This window comes from Dasypus novemcinctus, chromosome 4 (genome assembly GCF_030445035.2).
Source record: "Dasypus novemcinctus isolate mDasNov1 chromosome 4, mDasNov1.1.hap2, whole genome shotgun sequence".
Taxonomy (NCBI): Eukaryota; Metazoa; Chordata; class Mammalia; order Cingulata; family Dasypodidae; genus Dasypus; species Dasypus novemcinctus.
In genome coordinates this window covers 27,297,562-27,315,910 of record NC_080676.1, presented here as the reverse complement: position 1 = coordinate 27,315,910, position 18,349 = coordinate 27,297,562, and the positions used below count along the sequence as shown (strand labels likewise).

At 40.4% G+C, this 18,349-nt stretch overlaps 1 long non-coding RNA gene across 1 annotated transcript in view; it reads right to left on the bottom strand.

Moving 5' to 3' along the window:
• LOC139438867 (uncharacterized) overlaps nt 1-7,134 on the bottom strand; it is a 101,330-nt gene extending 94,196 nt beyond the window's left edge. The window contains exon 1 of the long non-coding RNA XR_011648597.1: nt 6,939-7,134. This is a non-coding gene — a long non-coding RNA (uncharacterized lncRNA). The remainder of the gene's footprint in view (nt 1-6,938) is intronic.
• Nucleotides 7,135-18,349: the final 11,215 nt, after the last annotated feature.

Below are 18,349 nucleotides of genomic sequence, written 5' to 3'. Positions count from 1 at the left end.
TATGAACCACATATATTGTGTAACATATTGTATGATTTTTTAAAAAGTTTATATATATCCAGTACATTTAATTGAGAAATGCATGTTTTTACTCAACTGTGTTTTCTTTTTAGTTTCTCAAGGTTTATATTTTCAATTACTAAATATACAAAATAAAGTTCAAAAAAATAAATATATCATGCCCACACCAACACATCCCTACAAGAATAATGTTTTCTTGAATTTCAATTCAGGCTCACAGATTCCTTGTTAAGAACCCCTGCGTTAGAAAAAGAAGGTGAAGGAGGAATTTATAGATGAGCAAGAGAATAAGACTCTGCAGATGACAAACCATGGGGTGGAGTGATCACAGTGAAAGAGTTTCAGGGAAACGGACTTTGGCCCAGTGGTTAGGGCGTCCGTCTACCATATGGGAGGTCCGCGGTTCAAACCCCGGGCCTCCCTTGACCCGTGTGGAGCTGGCCATGCGCAGTGCTGATGCGCGCAAGGAGTGCCCTGCCACGCAAGGGTGTCCCCCGCGTGGGGGAGTCCCACGGGCAAGGAGTGCGCCCGTGAGGAAAGCCGCCCAGCGTGAAAAGAAAGTGCAGCCTGCCCAGGAATGGCGCCGCCCACACTTCCCGTGCCGCTGACGACAACAGAAGCGGACAAAGAAACAAGACGCAGCAAATAGACACAGAGAACAGACAACCAGGGGAGGGGGGGAGATTAAATAAATAAATAAATCTTTAAAAAAAAAAAAAAAGAGTTTCAGAAGCTGGAGAGGGATAGAAAATGGGGTCAGAACAAAGTTGTACATCATTTAAGGAAAAGAAAAGGACTTGGGAGTCTGGGCTTCAGGTAGTGCCCGATGTAAACAGGAATCAAACGCATGAGAAGGCTAGGCCCGAGGGTGACAGCAGGGCAATAAGTATGGGAGCTGGGAAGAGAAGGGCTCTTGCAGGCAGCACAGAGGGCTGTAGAGCAACCTTTTCCCTCTTCTAACGTCCTCTGGAGCCAGGGCAGTCTTATCTGGGGTAAACAGATCTCTGGAGTTCCCTCCTAACTCCCAAAACATGAGAGCATCTAGGTTTCTCAGAAACTCCTGCCAGTAAAGGTGTGGAGGGCCAGGGACCAGAAGGTTTGGAGAATAAAATGCACATAGGAAGTAGCTGGGATGAGCCTGGAGCCATATCCTGAAATTCTCATGCTACTGTTGATGAGTGTAGACTTCATCCCCCCAGAATATGGAGAGCTAGCAATGGTCATTAAGAAGAAAACTAGGGTAACTATTTGTTTATATAATAACTAAGGAGGCAATGTGATAAGTTGGCAAGCATGGAAGGCTGCACTTTTTGAAATCTTGTAGGAGAAACCCCTGAAACCTTTTAATATATTCCTTCCACCTAAGCTAGTTAACCAAGTAAACACTGAGATTCCTGGTTCAGAGAGGCTAAGTAATTGATCTGGGATCTTCACAGAGGTAGGAAAGCCTTCCTCATCTGAAGGTATGCAGAGAATGTTACTGTTGAAGAACAGGTGCTAGGAAAGCAAGGGAAATTAGAGACAGCCTGCTTGAGCCTCTAGAGCCACCCTAATGCATCAACCGAACTGAATATTCTCGATACTGGAACTTTAAATAAGCCTATTAGTTGGCTGTAGTAGATCAAGAAAGACACATGCTGGGATGGATGTGGCTGGCAATAGAGGTGATACTATTTTGAAATGTGTTTGAAGGCCACATTTTAGTTCCTTGTTCCTTAAGAAAAGTCATAAAGGTGGAGTTGAGTGTTAAAGCATCACCTGAATAAGCAAGATAGACTCCCAGCACCTTTTTAGGTCTCGCCTAAAGAATGAGCCAGCAGTGAAAGAAAACAAGCAAGCACAATTTCTAAGTAAAAGGGCTTTCAACAGGAGATAATTACATGTCCTCCTTCCCTCGTGGTTAAAATACAGCCCATCTCTTGGAAGGGATACATAGATACTGGGAAACCTTGTTTAAAAAACAATACAGTTCACACGTATCAGAATGGCCACTATTAAAAAGACAGAACTACAAGTGTTGGAGAGGATGTGGAGAGATGGGAACATTTATTCACTGTTGATAGGAATATAGAACGGTGCAGCCACTGTGGAGGACTCTTTGGCAGTTTCTAAAGAAGGTGAATATAGACTTGCCACATGCCCCTGCAATACCACTACTGGGTATATACCCAGAAGAAATGAGAGCAGTGACACAAACAGGCATCTGCACATCGATGTTCATAGCAGTGTAATTCACGATTGCCAAAAGTTGGAAACAACGCAGGTATCCATCAACCAATGAATGGACAACCAAACTGTGATCTAGTCACACGATGGAATATTATGCAGCTGTAAGAAGAAATGAAGTCATAAGGCATATGACAACATGGATGAACCTGGAGGACATTATGTTGAGTGAAGCAAGCCAGACACAAAAGGACAAATACTGTATGATTGCATTACTATGAATCAAATATATTGTATAACATACTGTATGATTTTAAAAGATTTATAAGTATCCAGTACATTTAATTGAGAAATGTATATTTTTATTCAACTGTTTTCTTTTTAATTTTTAATTGTTTATATTTTCAATCATTAAATGTACAAAATAAAGTTTAAAAAAAATAGCCACAGTCTGTTCATTCCATTTGCTTCTCCTGAAAAAGAAAATTAGATGGCAGTTTCAGGAAACTTAGACTCCATGTAGGGGATTACATGAATATGTTATATTCACCTTCGTTGAGAAAATATCTATAGGAAAATTTCTTTTATTAGAGTTGAATATGAGCATAAGAGAGCTGGATACAGAGTAAGTGGCAGTTTTAAAACACAGCCCCACTGTTTTGTTGTTGTTGCTGTTGTAGTAGTTGTTGTTGTTTCCGAAGGTACAAAAGATTGAACCCAGGACCTCGTACATGGTAAGCAGGTGCTTAAACACTGTGCTATATCTACTCCCCGCAGAATGTTAGTTTTTTTTAAAGATTTATTTATTTCACTCCCCTTCTCCCCTCCCTCCTCCCCCCTCCCCCCGGGTCTGCTCTCTGTGTCCATTTGCTGTGTTCTTGTGTCCGCTTACATTCTTGGCAGCACCAGGAATCTGTGTCTCTTTTTGTCGTGTCATCTTGCTGCATCGGCTCTCCGTGTGTGCAGCGTCACTCCTGGTCAGGATGTGCTTTTTACACACAGGGCAGCTCAATGCAGGATGCACTCCTTGCACGTGGGGCTCCCCTACACGGGGGACACCCCTGCATGGCATGGCATTCCTTGCATGTGGCAGCACCGCACATGGGCCAGCTCACTACACAGGCCAGGAGGCCCTGGGTTCGAACCCTGGACCTCCCATATGGTAGGCAGACACTCTATCCATTGAGCCACGTCCACTTCCCTGCAGTGTGTTTTGACACCTGCCCCCATGGAGAGGCAGGATCAGTGTTCACAGCTCTTAAATATGAACGGCTTGTGACTACTTCGATTAATAAAGTACAGTAGACACAATATGGAGGCTGGGTCATAAAAGGCAGCAGAGCATTTTATTCACTAGACCCTCATACTGGAAGCCCTCAGCTACCATGTGAAAAGTCTGACAGCTGAGAACACCAGCTGTGAGGAAGCCAAGCCAAATGAAGAAGCCATGAGTTGGCAACCCTGTCAGCAGCCCTAGTCTTTGAGCCATCCCAACCAGAGGGATGAGGCCCGAAGCCATACGGAGGAGGGTAAATCATCCCTGCTTTGTCCTGTCTCAATTCCTGACCCACAAAATCCACAAACATAAAATGGTTATTTCAAGCTGCTAGTTTTGGGACAATGTGTTATGCAGCAAAAGTAACCAAGCAGAGCTTGAGAGGCAAAAATATTTATTTTATATCAATATGAATGAATAGATTCATTATCCAAAAATATTCCATTCAACTGCAGAATGGAAGTTCCAGACGGAAGTTCACAATACTTTGGAATAAAATGTTTCCCAAATAACCTATTTGCATATATGCATTGTTCCACAATATTTTCTATCACTGCTTCAGAGCAAGGACACATGTAATGCCCACTCCCTTAACAATGTTTTTCTTTCAAATTGCTTATTAAGAGTGAAAGCTTCCATCATCTTAGTTCTAAAATGAAAAGATACATTTAGTAAACTTTCTTCTTTGAACCTGGTGGGGAACTGAATCATGTCCCTCACAAAGAAATGCTCAAGTCTTAATCTGTGGTCCTGTGGGTGTGAACCAATTTGTGAAAAGGACCTCAGAAGATGATATTATTAGTTAAGATGAATCCAAACTGAATGAGGGGTGCTTAAATCCAATATGGCTAAAATTATTTTTTTTAATATTAAGGGATTTTTTTTATAGGAGTTGGCATTCATGACCATAGGCATTGGCAAGTCTGAATAAAATTCTTGTAAGCACAGGAAACTCGACATGGAAGCAGCAGCCAGAAGTCAACAGAAGAAGTAGGAATAGCCAGAGAGAGAGGTTCCCAGGTTACAGAAGATTGCCATTACTGGAACGCTACAGAATCTGAGGAAATATGGTCTTGTTGTTACATTGAATTTGAATTTCTAGCCTCCAAAACTGTGAGTCAATAAATTCTTGTTGTTTAAGCTAACCAATGTGTGATATTTGTCATGGAAGCTATGGCAAATTAAGACAAGTCTCCATTTCAAATTTTATTCCATGAATGCATGTTGGTAAAATGTACCCTCAAGCCTCCCCCAAATAGAGTTTATTAGCAAACCTTTTCTGGTGATGACATTTCATGTCTATATATTTCAAACTTATAGCAATAAAAACATCAACACTATTGTTGACATTTTAAAGGCTAATAGAATCATTATTTTTGCTTCTATTTTAAAACCACAAAATTTAACACCCAGTAATGTTCCTGGGGGTTAATTTTTTTGTTTTTGTCCTTAAAACACTGTCTAAGATAATAATAAAAATAATTAAGTCCTGGAAGCAGATGTGGCTCCAGAGGTTGAGCGCCTGCTTCCCACATGGGAGGTCCCAGGTTCAGTTCCGGTGCCTCCTAAACAACAAAAACAAAACACCAAGCAAAACAAACAATCAAAAAAAACAACACAGGGGAGTCTAAGTGGCTCAGTGGTTGAGCACTGGCTTCCCACATACAAGGTCACAAGTTCAATCCCCATCTCTAGTACCCCCCCCTCCAAAAAAAAAATCCTGCTAAAAGATGCCATTTTCCTGATGCCATTCTCTTTGGAATAAAAAATCTGTGTTTCTATCATCCAAGGATCCATGATCCCAACCTATGACAAGGTAGAACACGCAAAAGTTAAGGAATCACATCCTGGGAGGTAAAATTTTTGCACAAGGGAACAAGTGGAATAACAATGATGGCAGCTGGGAACAATGATGAAAAGCCTATAGAATAGCTATATAGTCTGAAAATACTGATATATTATTATATTCCCCTGTGATTACTTCTTCTGGGGCAGCTAAAGCTACTGAATTAGTCCCTAAAAGAGACACACATCATAGGAGGAAATGCATGAGATGTTTGCATAGGGATTGATTAGAGATGCTGTGGGTTTCTTGTATTTTATAGAACCCACAGCTATGTTGTCATTTGGAACTGAGTTTTGCAACATCTCCAGCACCTCCCTGTTTAGATTTTTTTCACTCCTGTTTCTGATTCTAGACAACTCAACACACACACTTTCTCTCCTCTTCACCATTCTCACACATGGTCTTACTTCCCTTACCACAGTTTATTGAACTGTTGTGGAAGAAAGTAGAGTGCAGCTTTAATCAGAGGAAATTTTATATCTATATGTACTAGAGATCATGAACTTTTCCCCCAAAAAACATTAAAACAATAAAATAACCCTTCTGAAGGCAAACTTTTCAAAAAAGTTCTTCCATTTCCTTTTATGGTTCTTTAAGGGTGAGTGAGGAAAGACTGGCCTCACCAGAAAACAGAGGAAGTTTAAAAAAAGAGGAAGCGGAAGGAGTTGGGGGTTGCAGTGAGAGGACTCAGGAAGGGAACTAAAAACAAGGAGAGAAAAAAAGATGAGTGGGAGAGGAAAGCAAGGAGGGAGGGGACAGTAGGCACCCAGGCACAGCAGATTCTAAGACAGCTGTGCTAAAATGCACCCTCAGGCCTCCCCCAAATGGAGTTTAGTAGCACATCTTTTCTGGTGATGACATTATTTCATGTCTATATATTTTACAGTTCTAGCATATATACAGGTATCGTGAAAAGCAGTGGCCTGACCTGAATTCCACTGCTCTTGGGTAAGTCACAGAAATCCTTGGGTCTGTGTTTCTTTATTGATAAAACATAGACAAAACCTTCAGCGTTTCAGGTTTAAATTACCTGATTTTACTTCTGCTGTACCTTGACATAGCAATATATACCTGGTATCTGATATAACTCATTTGGACTTTAGCTTACAAAACAACCCCTCCTAGCAGTTCTTTGAATTGCTTTTCACAGCCAGCCTTTCAAGATGCCACTTCTGAACAGTCCAAACGAAAATTAAATTAAATGTAAATTATATTAAATTACTTTTCTCATGTGAGCCTAGGATCTGCTTATCCCAGCCTCCATACACAAAGTTGTCATTTTTTTGGATATCACTCTATTTCCTTCCCATTTACACGCTCAGAGAACGCGTAAAAACGACAACGAAAAGCTTCCAAACAAATGCTAACAATAAATTTTCCATTTGTTTCCTTTCAATAAAACTACAAGCTTGCAAGGTGATGAATTAAGGTGAGGGGTGCCGCGTCTCCACTCTTACTAGGAAATCGGCACAGTTTAAAGGTTTAAGTTAAAGCTCTGGGAAATTACAAAAGAGATTACGTTTACGTTTGTTCAAGCCTCGGCAGGAGGAGGTCAAACGCCCCAATCTGCCAGATGACCCACCACGCCGCAACAGAGCAGGACTAACCGACAGTGACTCTGCAGCTTACGTCACAAGAGGCTGGGCCGCGGAGGACAAAGGGAGGAGCGTCGACCTCACAACCGCGGGTGAGTGACAGGCAGGCGGACGGAGAAGGCGGATAATTTAGATCCGGCGGTAACGTAGTATGTCAGGGAAGGAAGCGCGCTGCGCTTGCGCGAGCCGGCCAGAAAAGAAGAGTACTTCCGGCTTGTGAGCGGCTCTTCCCGTCCGCCCCCGCGATTGAGCAGGGTCGGGGTTTTCTAGAAGTGACGGGGTGGGCGAGCTCCTCCTTCTTAACGGTTTCGTAATCACCTCGTTCCCTCTCTTCTTGGCTGCCGCGCTCTTTTTTGCAATGGTTTTACGGGAAAGTTAACCACGACAGTTCTTGGTCGGAGAGCCGCGAGGCGTGGCGGAGGCGGTCCCGGCCTGGCTAGTTGACACCACCTGTCAATGAGTTCTTTGAAAGGGAAAAAGTGCTTCTCTACTAACAACCCTCTCCTGTCAAGAAAACCGCCACAGTGAAGCCTTCCGGGAAACTTGCCTCTCTTGAACTTTGATGGCTGTTAAGGACTTGTGGCGATTGAGAATCCTTCCGTAAAAATTGAGAATACCACTAATAAATTCATAAGCCCCAAAGCGAGCTAAGTATGAAGTTCCAATTGAGAAAGTGCAAGGCAGAGCAAAGGGCAAATGATCGGTGGGCATGTTGGGACTTCAGTGGCAACAAATAGAAAACTGAGCACAAACAATATTAAATACACGAGTCACCAAAACAATGCCTGAAACAAGCTGACCTCCAAATTCATTTTCAAGTCCGAGGATGCAATAATCGTGCCCATATCCAGAAATTAATAAATGAATATAGGATTATCACCTTATTTTTCCATTATGAAAATTAGGCATACATTAGATGCTCTTATATCCGGCCAAAGTGATCTATGCTTCCCACCTTAAGGAGTAACTGGATTGTTTTTGAGAGTACAGGATATATATGAAAACAAAGTGTAAACTATAAATTCTGTATTGAGTTTAAATTGTTACTCTAAGCAAGCATAATTTAGATACCTCTGAATTTTTTCCTGATCTTTGAAAATTCTTGTACTGTGGTTGTTTTAAGGTGTGGCATTTGAGCAATATCCTGTGGTGTGTGACTAACATTGTAAGCAAACATTTTCCTGAGTCAAAACTAGACTAGATCACCAATGAGTTTATTGTCACAATGTACATAAATAAATAAATCCCAATAAAATTTCCTCTAAAGCACGTTCCTAGGGTGGGTTTGGAAAAAGCTTATCCTTGTAGCTACATAGTAAGGTATGAATTGTTTCCCAGTGATAAATATTATGCTTGTCCTGGAGAACTAAGATTACAATAAAGCTTTTTGTATTCCACGGACCCCTTTGCCAGTCGGGTGAAATGACTACTACTGTAATTTATTTATTGCATACATTCATAAGCAAAGGAAATGCTAGACTTCAGTTAGAGGTCAGAGAAAATAAAGATTATAAATTGACTTTTTCAGTTCAACTCACAGACCCCCTCCACGGACCCTGGTTAAGAACCCCTGCAACAGCGCTTTTGGGTGTTCTTTTCGGAAGAACACTGGACTGGGTATCACAAAAACCAGAGTTCTAACCTCATTTCTGCCTCTAGATCTAAAGTCTTGCTGAAGGCATTTTGCATCTCTGGCCCTCAGTTTCTACACATTTAATGTTATCTTTGGATGACAGTTTGTCACTCACCTTTATTCCTCTGTGGTATTTTGCCCTTTTACCATTTGTTGTATTATATCTAGTTCATGGTCAGTCTTCACCACTCTGGTCTTACCTAGTATAGCATAGCTTAGTGGGTACTCACTAGAAGTTTGTTGAAATAATTCTTTCCAGCCATATAACATTTTATTAGGGACTGTTTTTCTTTTTTGATACTATGTAATGTCTTATTACAAATGCTATTTATTGTCAAAGAATCATCCTATGGATTATTTACTAGTTATGAAGGTGTAAAGACATCTTTATAGTGGAGAAAATTGGTGGAAACCAACTTAACCAAATGATCAAAATTAACTAATTGGACAAAATTGGGTATCATGTGCCTCTTGATGTTGAAGTATGGAGGACACTTCACCTAAGGAGTATTTCTGCCAAAAAACTGTTTAACCTGAATCTAATCATGAGGAAACAACAAGATAAATCCATATTAAGGGACAAGCTACAAAACAATGGGCCTGGATTCATGAAAAATATAAAGGATGAAAAAATTAGGGAATGTTCTAGGTTACAGAAACATAACTACATGCAATGTATGATCTTCAGTTGGATTCTGGGTCAAAACAAACATATATATATGTGTATATCTATATATATACATATATATAACTAAGAAGGACATTGTGACAACAATAGTGTTGTAGTAATGTGAAATTTCCTTTGTGTAATTGTGATTATATAGGAGAATGTTGTTATGACTTACAAGCTGAAGTAAAGTATTATGGGTTTTTTTGTGTTTTTTTTTAATATTTCATTTTCTTTTTCTTTTTTTTTTTTAGATTTATTTTTTATTTATTTAATTCCCCTCCCCTCCCCCGGTTGTCTGTTTTCTGTGTCTTTTTGCTGCGTCTTGTTTCTTTGTCTGCTGCACGGGAAGTGTGGGCGGCGCCATTCCTGGGCAGGCTGCACTTTCTTTTGCGCTGGGCGGCTCTCCTTACGGGGCGCACTCCTTGTGTGTAGGGGGGCTCTCCTTACGGGGCGCACTCCTTGTGCGTGGGGCTCCCCTACGCGGGGACACCCCTGCGTGGCAGGGCACTCCTTGCGCGCATCAGCACTGCGCATGGGCCAGCTCCACACGGGTCAAGGAGGCCCGGGGCTTGAACCGCGGACCTCCCATGTGGTAGACGGACGCCCTAACCACTGGGCCAAAGTCCGTTTCCCATGAAGTAAAGTATTATGATAGCAGCACTTACCTCTCAAAATATTCTAGGAAAAAAAAAGGAAAAAATAAAGAAATATATGTATACAAAGAGAGATAAACCAAATACAACAAAATATTCATAACTGGTGAATCTGGGTGGAGAGTGTATGGGTATTCATGGGTATTCATTGTATTATTCTTGAAATGTTTCCATAGGTTTGATATTTTTCAAATAAAAAGTTGTGGTTAAAAATAAAGAACCCAGGAGCAGATGTGGCTCAAGTGGTTGAGCACCTGCTTTCCACATGGGCGGTCCCAGGTTCAGGTTCTGGTGCCTCCTAAAAACAAACAAAACAAAAAATAAATAAATAAAAATTTAAAAACCAACTCAGGGAAGCCTATGTGGCTCAGTGGTTGTGTGCCAGTTTCCCACATATAAGGTCCTAGGTTCAATCCCCAGCCCCCGGTATGTAAAAAAAAAATAAAATAAAACTCTTTTCTACTTATAGAGTTGTGCCATAACATATAAAACAAGTTTTTCTTGGGGAACTTGATGTGGGGCTTTTCTTTTTTTATTTTGCTTTACAATGTTCAAAATGGCTAATGAATGTATTTCTCAGATTCCAAGAGTTACTTGCTCCTCTTCCTTCTGAGAAGAAAACTAATTAAAATGTCTAGGGAGGTTCAGAAAATCTGATTCTTCTTATTCCTAAAAGTTTCTTTAGTGAGACTCTGCTTGTGTTGAATGTTTATTGGAAATTAAAAAAACTCTACTAAAAGGAGTCAGTCACTTCATTGTTCAAAATAAAATCATAACTCTCAATCCTTAAAAGGAATAATTTTATTTTTAAATCTCATTTTCAGGAACTAGATAGACTCTTTTCTATTTTTTATTGCCCAGAGCCATTTCCAAACCCAGTGGTCACTGCTCCAACCCCAATCAGTTCCCTGGTCTGCCTTTCCATGATATTATTGAGTTTTGTGATCACTAGAAAAAAACAAGAAATATTTAAAAAATGAAAATTAGAAAAGCTCAAGGAACAAAGTGTTCTTAATATGAAGCAGTAACAAGCACTTCTCTCCCCTCCGGTCACCCAGGTTCCAGCAAAAGTCATGGGCCTGACTGCCATCCTGAACCAGTTACTGGGAGGAAGTAAAGAGGATTGAAGATACTAACTGGCCAGGGGAAAGGTCAGCCCCACCCAATCCACATACACTGAGAAAGGAGAAGTAATGAATCCAACAAGAGAAAACTGAAGAAGGGAGACTAGATGCTGGGCAGGCTAAAACAACAGATGTCCACTGTATTTCTCTACACATTTAGCAATCTCATACCTCCCTGGCTTGGCACCTGTTTTCTCTCTGCCTAAAATACTCTTCCCCATTTATCCTTCTGACAAATGCCTTTGTAACCTTTAAAACCTAGATTACATATCTACTTTATTTCATCATCTTTGTTTGCTTGTCCATAAAATAAACTACTCTATGCTCTGAGCTATTTTTGTACCTTGTACCTATTTCTATTATTACAAGACTGAATTGAGTTTTTCCAAAATAATTACAATTATACAAATAATAAATGTTGCTTTTTAAGAAATGCAAACAGTGCCACTTAAAGTGTGGGTTATAGACAGAAATTGAGAGTAAATGTTTAGAAACTTTTAACAGTGATGACAGAATAAATTATGTCTGTTGATTTTAATAATAAAGTTGAGACTTGCATTATTGGATTTTACAAAAGTGTTATTCCACACTAAATTGGAAAAACCTGTAATTTGAGAAGTGCTGCAATAGGGAACTACACGAGGTAAAGAGTGAAAGCCTCCCTTCCCACTTCTTTGTATTTGCCAATCTTCCACCAACTATCTCATTACCTTCCCCAAAGGTGACACTATGGTGTCTAGCCTTCCAGATATATACATAAATATATATTGTTAATTTCATATAAAAGGGATCACAACAAATTGTGTTGGAACTTCCTTTTGTTCACTTAACAATATATCTCAGAAGTCCTTTGAATTTTTTCCCCAGGCATTAGTCAAAATGATCACATTTTTGTATCTGTGTATAATCTGCAAATTCCTTGATGGCAGACTTGTTTATCACTTTATCCCCAATGCCTAGAACAGAGGTTCTTACCCAGGGGTCCATGGTTCAAGGGATCTGTGAAAAGATTTCAGGGGGTCTGTGAGTTTGAACTGAAAAAAATCAACTTATTATCTTTATTTTCTCTGGCCTCTAACTGAAATCTAGTATTTTCTTCACTTACAAATGTATGCAATAAATAAATTACAGTAGTATTCATTTCACCTAACTGGCAAACGGGTCCATGGAAGAAAAAATGTTAAGAACCACTGGCCTAGAATAAAGCCTGGGAGTTAGCTGTCAAATAATAAATAAGAGTTCAAAAATGAATGAGTGGGCTGGGAGCAGCTGTGGCTCAAGTGGTTGAGTGCCTGCTTCCCACATGGGAGGTCCCAGGGTCAGTCCCTGGTGTCTCCTGAAAAACACCAAGCAAAGCAAACTGAAAAAAAAAAAAAAAAAACAACTCAGGGGAACCGAAGTGGCTCAGTGATTGAGCACTGGCTTCCCACATATGAGGTCCCAGTTCAATCCCCGGTCCTGTTACTTCCCAGGAAAAAAAAAAGAGTGGGGACCCAAGTGGTTGAGCACATGGTTCCCGTGCACAAGGTCCCAGTACCACCTAAAAACAAATGAACAAACAAAAAGAATGAGTAAAGGAATACAACCCTTCACAATTGGCAGACCAAAATTCCCTGGGGCCAGAACAGATGTCAACCATTGACCAATGGTTGCATTTCCAAGGACTGGAAAATGAAATAACCAATAACTGTTTCACTTGACTACAAACTTCTGTGGTAGATGTTATTAATAGCAACGATTTTTGAGAAAACTGATCTTAAATCAATAATTTAAGCAAAATAAGTAATTTGCCTAAAATCACATAGCTTTTAGGTGGCAGGAATTTTTACCCAGAAAGTTAACTCCAGAACCAGTACTTTCAACCACTGGACTCTTTATCTCTTCCATATTAAGATTATTAAAAGAGACAAACAATATGTTTTAAAGTCTTACTATTCAGTGTAGTTGTTGTACTGGCAGTTTTTGTTTTTTTTTTAAGAAATACAGAATCTTAGGCTTCCCTCAGACCTATTGAATCAGAATTTGAAGTTTAAAAGGTACCCAGGTGATTCATATGCATTTTTTTTTAAGATTTATTTTTAATTTATTTCTCTCCCTTTCCCTGCCCCCCAGTTGTCTGCTCTCTGTGTCCAGTCACACACTGTATTCTTGTTAGCTGCACCCGGAATCTGTGCCTCGTTTTGTTGTGTCATCTTGCTGCGTCAGCTCTCCGTGTGTGCGGTGCCACCCCTGGGCAGGCTGCACTTTTTTCGCACTGGGTGGCTCTCTTTATGGGGCGCACTCCTTGCGCGTGGGGCTCCCCTACACGGGGGACACCCCTGTGTGGCAGGGCACTCCTTGCGCACATCAGCACTGCGCATGGGCCAGCTCCACACGGGTCAAGGAGGCCCAGGGTTTGAACCGCGGATCTCCCATGTGGTAGATGGACGCCCTATCCACTGGGCCAAGTCTGCTTCCCCATATGCATCTTAAGGTTTGAAATGCAGTGCTCAAAGAATATCAGGAAAGTGGCCAATTTCACTGTATTAGTTTTCTATTGCTGCATAACAAATTATCACAGACTTAATGGCTTTAAAAAAACACACAAATTTCTTATGTTATTTTATGGTTCTGTGTGTAAGGAGACCTACCTGGGTCTCACTGGGCTAAAATAAAGATTCAACAGTGCTACATTTCTTTCAGGTGGTGCCAGGGGAGATTCATTTTCTTATCTTTTCCAGCTTCCAGAGTAGGGATTCTTAACCTTTTTTGTGCCATGGACCCCTTTGCCAGTCAGGTGAAAACCACAGACTCCTTACTAAGTCTACACTATATTGTGTATTATTTAATAAATATATCACACCCGCACCAACAATCCCCACAAGAATAATGTCCCTTTTTTTTTAAGATTTTATTTTTCATTTATTTCTCTCCCCTTCCCCCCCCCCCCCCCCCCCGTTGTCTGCTCTCTGTGTGTTCTTCTGTGTCCACCTGCATTCTTGTCAGTGGCACCAGGAATCTGTGTCTCTTTTTGTTGCATCATCTTGCTGCACCGTGTGTGCGGTGCCACTCCTGGGCAGGCTGTGCTTTTTTCACGCAGGGTGGCTCTCCTTGCAGGGGCACACTTGCATGTGGGGCTCCCCTACGCAGGGACACCCCTGCATAGCAGGGCACTCCTTGTGCTCACCACACAGGTCAGGAGGCCCTGGGTTTGAACCCTGGTCCTCCCACATGGTAGGCGGACACTCTACCAGTTAAGCCAAATCCACTTCCCAAGAATAATGTCTTTTTGAATTTCAGTTCAAGCTCAGAGACCCATTGTTAAGAGCCCCTGTTCTACAGGCTGCCTGCATTCCTTGGCTCACCGCCCCTGTGGTGGTTTGGAGTTATGTACCCCATTAAAAAAAACATGTTCTTAATCCACTCCTGTGAGTATGAATGCATTACAGATAGGCTTGCTTTTGGTTAGGGTGTACCCCAACTGAATCAGGATGGGTCATAATCCTATTACTGGAGGACTTGTAGAGAAGGTCAGAGAGAAGCCACAGGGAGCAGCCAGAAGCTGGAAATCAAAGGACCCCAGAAGTAAAAGGAGAAGATGCTGCCATGTACATTGCCATGTGATGGAAACCTCAAAGATTGCTGAGCAGTCAGACAATACTGACCGTGGAACAAAGCAAGTTTTCTAGCCTTTGAAACTGAGTCAATAAATGCCTATTTGTTAAGCCAACCCACGACTTGGTATTTGTTTTAGCAGCCAAGAAATTAATGCAGTCCCTTCCTCCATCTTCAAAGCTAGCAATATAACATCTTTCTCACCCTGTCTCCATAGTCATATTTCTCTCTGACCACAGCCAGAAAACGTTCTCTGCTTTTAAGGATTCATGTGATTAATATATTGGGCCCATCTAGATAATCCAAAATAATCTCCCCATCTCAAATTCCTTAATTTAATCACACCAGCAAAATCCTTTTCGCTGTATAAAGTAACATAGTCCCAGATTCTAGCATTAGGATATGGACATCTTTGGGGAGTTATTGTTCTACCTACCACAGTCACCATCAACAGTTTTAATTATTTCAAAATTTCAAAAAATAGAAATTCCCATTTTACATAAATTTACAGAACAAAAGATGATAATCCACATAATTTATTACAAGAAAAATAATGTGCTTATTCCATGAACTGATTTTTTAAAAACACATAAATTTACCTGTAATATCTACAAATAACAGCGATAATGTTATTCATAAGACAATCAGAGGCTTTTGATCTATAATAGAAAATGCTCAGGGGTATTCCTTAAATTTCTAGATTAGGTACCCAATATATTGTTCGCATGAAATTTTACTTTTCTTCAAATTTCCGAAAATAGGAGGCTTAAAAAGGTGATTGCCGTTAGCTGCTTAAGGTGATTTATATTTGACAGTGCCATTCTGAAGAGCATATTTTACTCCCAAAAAAATAAGTGAAGAGCAGATAGGCCTTTTGGTACTGTAAACACTGCAAGTTTCTCTTCTGGCTATAAATAAAACTAGCTTTAAATCAGGCCAGGGTTCCTGAACTATCCAATTGAACTTTATATATTACATTATTGGCCTAACAGGGTGGAGGTATGTACATTCCAAGTAATTCTTCTACCCCCATATGATTTTCACTGGTTGTGCCACTCAGTTTCAGAGTCAGGTAGAACTGTGAGATAGAAAAACTATTATCTTACATCTTAGATATTCCTACTTTACAAAGCTTTCCCTGATTTAAGGCTGGTAGCTCACATCTGATAGCATAAAAAACATGATTAATATGGTGTCTTAGTTTGCCTGAGCTGCTCTCACAAATACCACAAACTGGTTTGGGCTTTAACAAGCATTTATTAGCTCACAGTTTTGAGGGTAGACATCTAAAATCAAGATATTGTCAAGTCTTACTCTCTCCCCAAAGACTGTAGCGTTCTAATACTGACTGCCAGCAATCGTTAGTGTTCCTTGGTTTATATCACACATGGTAATGTCTTCTCCTTTTCCATTTCTGTGACTTCCAGGGTCTTTTTATAAGGACTCCAGTAATCTGGATTAAGACCTACCCTCACTCAGTTCAGCCACACCTTAACTAAAAATAACATTCAAAAGGTCCTATTTACAATGGGCTCATACCCGCCGGTAGGCAGATTAAGAACATGTTTGTTGGAGTACATATTTAAACCGACCACACATAGTTTATGTGACTTTATAGTACTATTGAGATAAGGATAGTGTTGAAGTTTACCTTTGTTTGCAGAACCTCAATAGTCACTGTATTAGTTTCCTTTAGCTGCTATAATTATAACAAATTACCACAAATTTGGTAGTTTAAAGCAACACACATTTTTTTCTCTTATAGTTCTGAAGGTCAGAAGTGCAAAATCAGTTTCAGTGGGCCAAAAACAAGGTGTGGGCAGGCTAACCCTCCAGAGACTCCAGGGGAGACTGTGTTCCCCTGTTTTCTAATTTATAGAGCTGCATCGTTACATTGTGGCTCCTTCCTCTATCTTTAAAGCCAGCATCATAGCATCTTGCTTTAGTGATCACATTGCCTTCTTCTGTAGTTAAATCTCTCACCTCCCTTTTATTAGGACATTGGTGATCACATTTAGGGCCCACCCAGACATCCAGGATAATCTTCATATATCAAGATCCTTAATCCCATCTGCAAAGTACATTTTGCCAAATAAGGTAACATCACATGTTCCAGGGATTAGTACCTGTATATCTCTGGGGACCATTATTTAGCCTACCATAATCACCCTGGATATAGTCTGTTTACTTGTTAGGTGGACAAACTGTCTCCTTACTCTTGAATTTGACTAAAACGAAGACAAGCTGACCAGTTTTTTGACATTAAATACCATAAAGAATGAATCTACCCAAGAACTGAATTCACTGACTCATATGCAATATAAGCAAAAATTTATTAAGTATCTACTATTTGCAACCTCCTCTTTGGACCTCAGTTTCTTTGTATGTAAAAAAAGAAGAGACAAGACTACATAATATTAACTTTAATGGAGCTCTAAAAACAAACATGCAGTTTTGTTAGCTTTACAGTTCAGCTTATTAAATTGGCACTAGCCTTATCTCTCACACATGCTCAATTTCTGATGTACCTCCAGAAACTATCCCACAGCTGTTGCCCAAACCCAGACCCCAAAATACTTTGCACCGAACTGCTTTCTGTGGGCCCTTCCCCCCATCACAACTCCCTGACTACCGACATTCCAACAGGCCTGTTCTGTAGCCCATGCCTATACGATGCAGAGTTTGTGGGCTAATAAACTAGTCCACTGTAGGCATGACACAGCATACAGCAGAAGTGGAAAACTGGCTGATATGTACAAAGTGCTACAGAGAGACCAGGATAAATCAAGTGGGAGAAGGCTTCTGGCCAAGAAGTAGAATCTCTTCTCTCTGAAACTCAAGAAATTTTGATTAGTAAGAGAGGAGGAGTAAGAACATTGCAGGCTTGAGAAACAGAATGGGCAAAAGAATGAAATCAGGAAAGTATGTGACACATTAACAAGGCACAGGTCCACCTGGTCTTGTCTCGGGTGGAGGCGTAACGGGAATAAGGTGAGGTGGTAACATGAAAAGGAAATGAGTGACGAAGTAAATTTAGATTGTGGAAAGCCTCAAATTCCAAAAGGAGTTTGATCTTTATTCTTTTTCTCCAATGTTTTTATTTGAGGAAGCAAAGTAAGGCAAATATTTCAAGAAAATTAATTTAGGGGAGTGGGTGTAGCTCAGTAGTTGAGCACCTACTTCCCATGTACAAGGCCCTGGGTTCAATCTTGGTACCTCCTAAAAAAAAATTAGAGAGTTCCCAGAATGGATGAAGGATGGGAGTAGAAAGCTACTATAACGCTCCAGAAAAGAGGTAATAGTTGTGAGAATAGACAGAATAGGTAGATCCAAGGACAAATTTTATATATTTCTTTTTTAGGAGGTACAAGGGATTGAACCTGAGACCTTGTGTGTGGGAGGCAGATGCTCAGCCACAGAGCTATATCCACTTCCTCCAAGAACAATTTTGAAGGAGAGACCAACAGGACTTGGTGACTAAATTGGAATAAAGAAAGAAAAATAAAATACGAGTTGATGAATACAATCAAATTTTAGAATTGGATGGGGCCTAGTCAGATGCCCTCCCTTCAAGAAATGACAAAACTGTGGTGTCCCAAAATTCCAGAACTAGTTGTTTGCAGAGCTAGCACCGGAACACCCAGGCCAGTGCTACTGTGAGAATTTACAAGCAATGTATGCATAAGTGTTAATTATAAATAAATCATTTTCAGAGTGACTCTACTCCTAACCACTACAGCAACCAGAAATTATGTGGCCATATAACTGCGA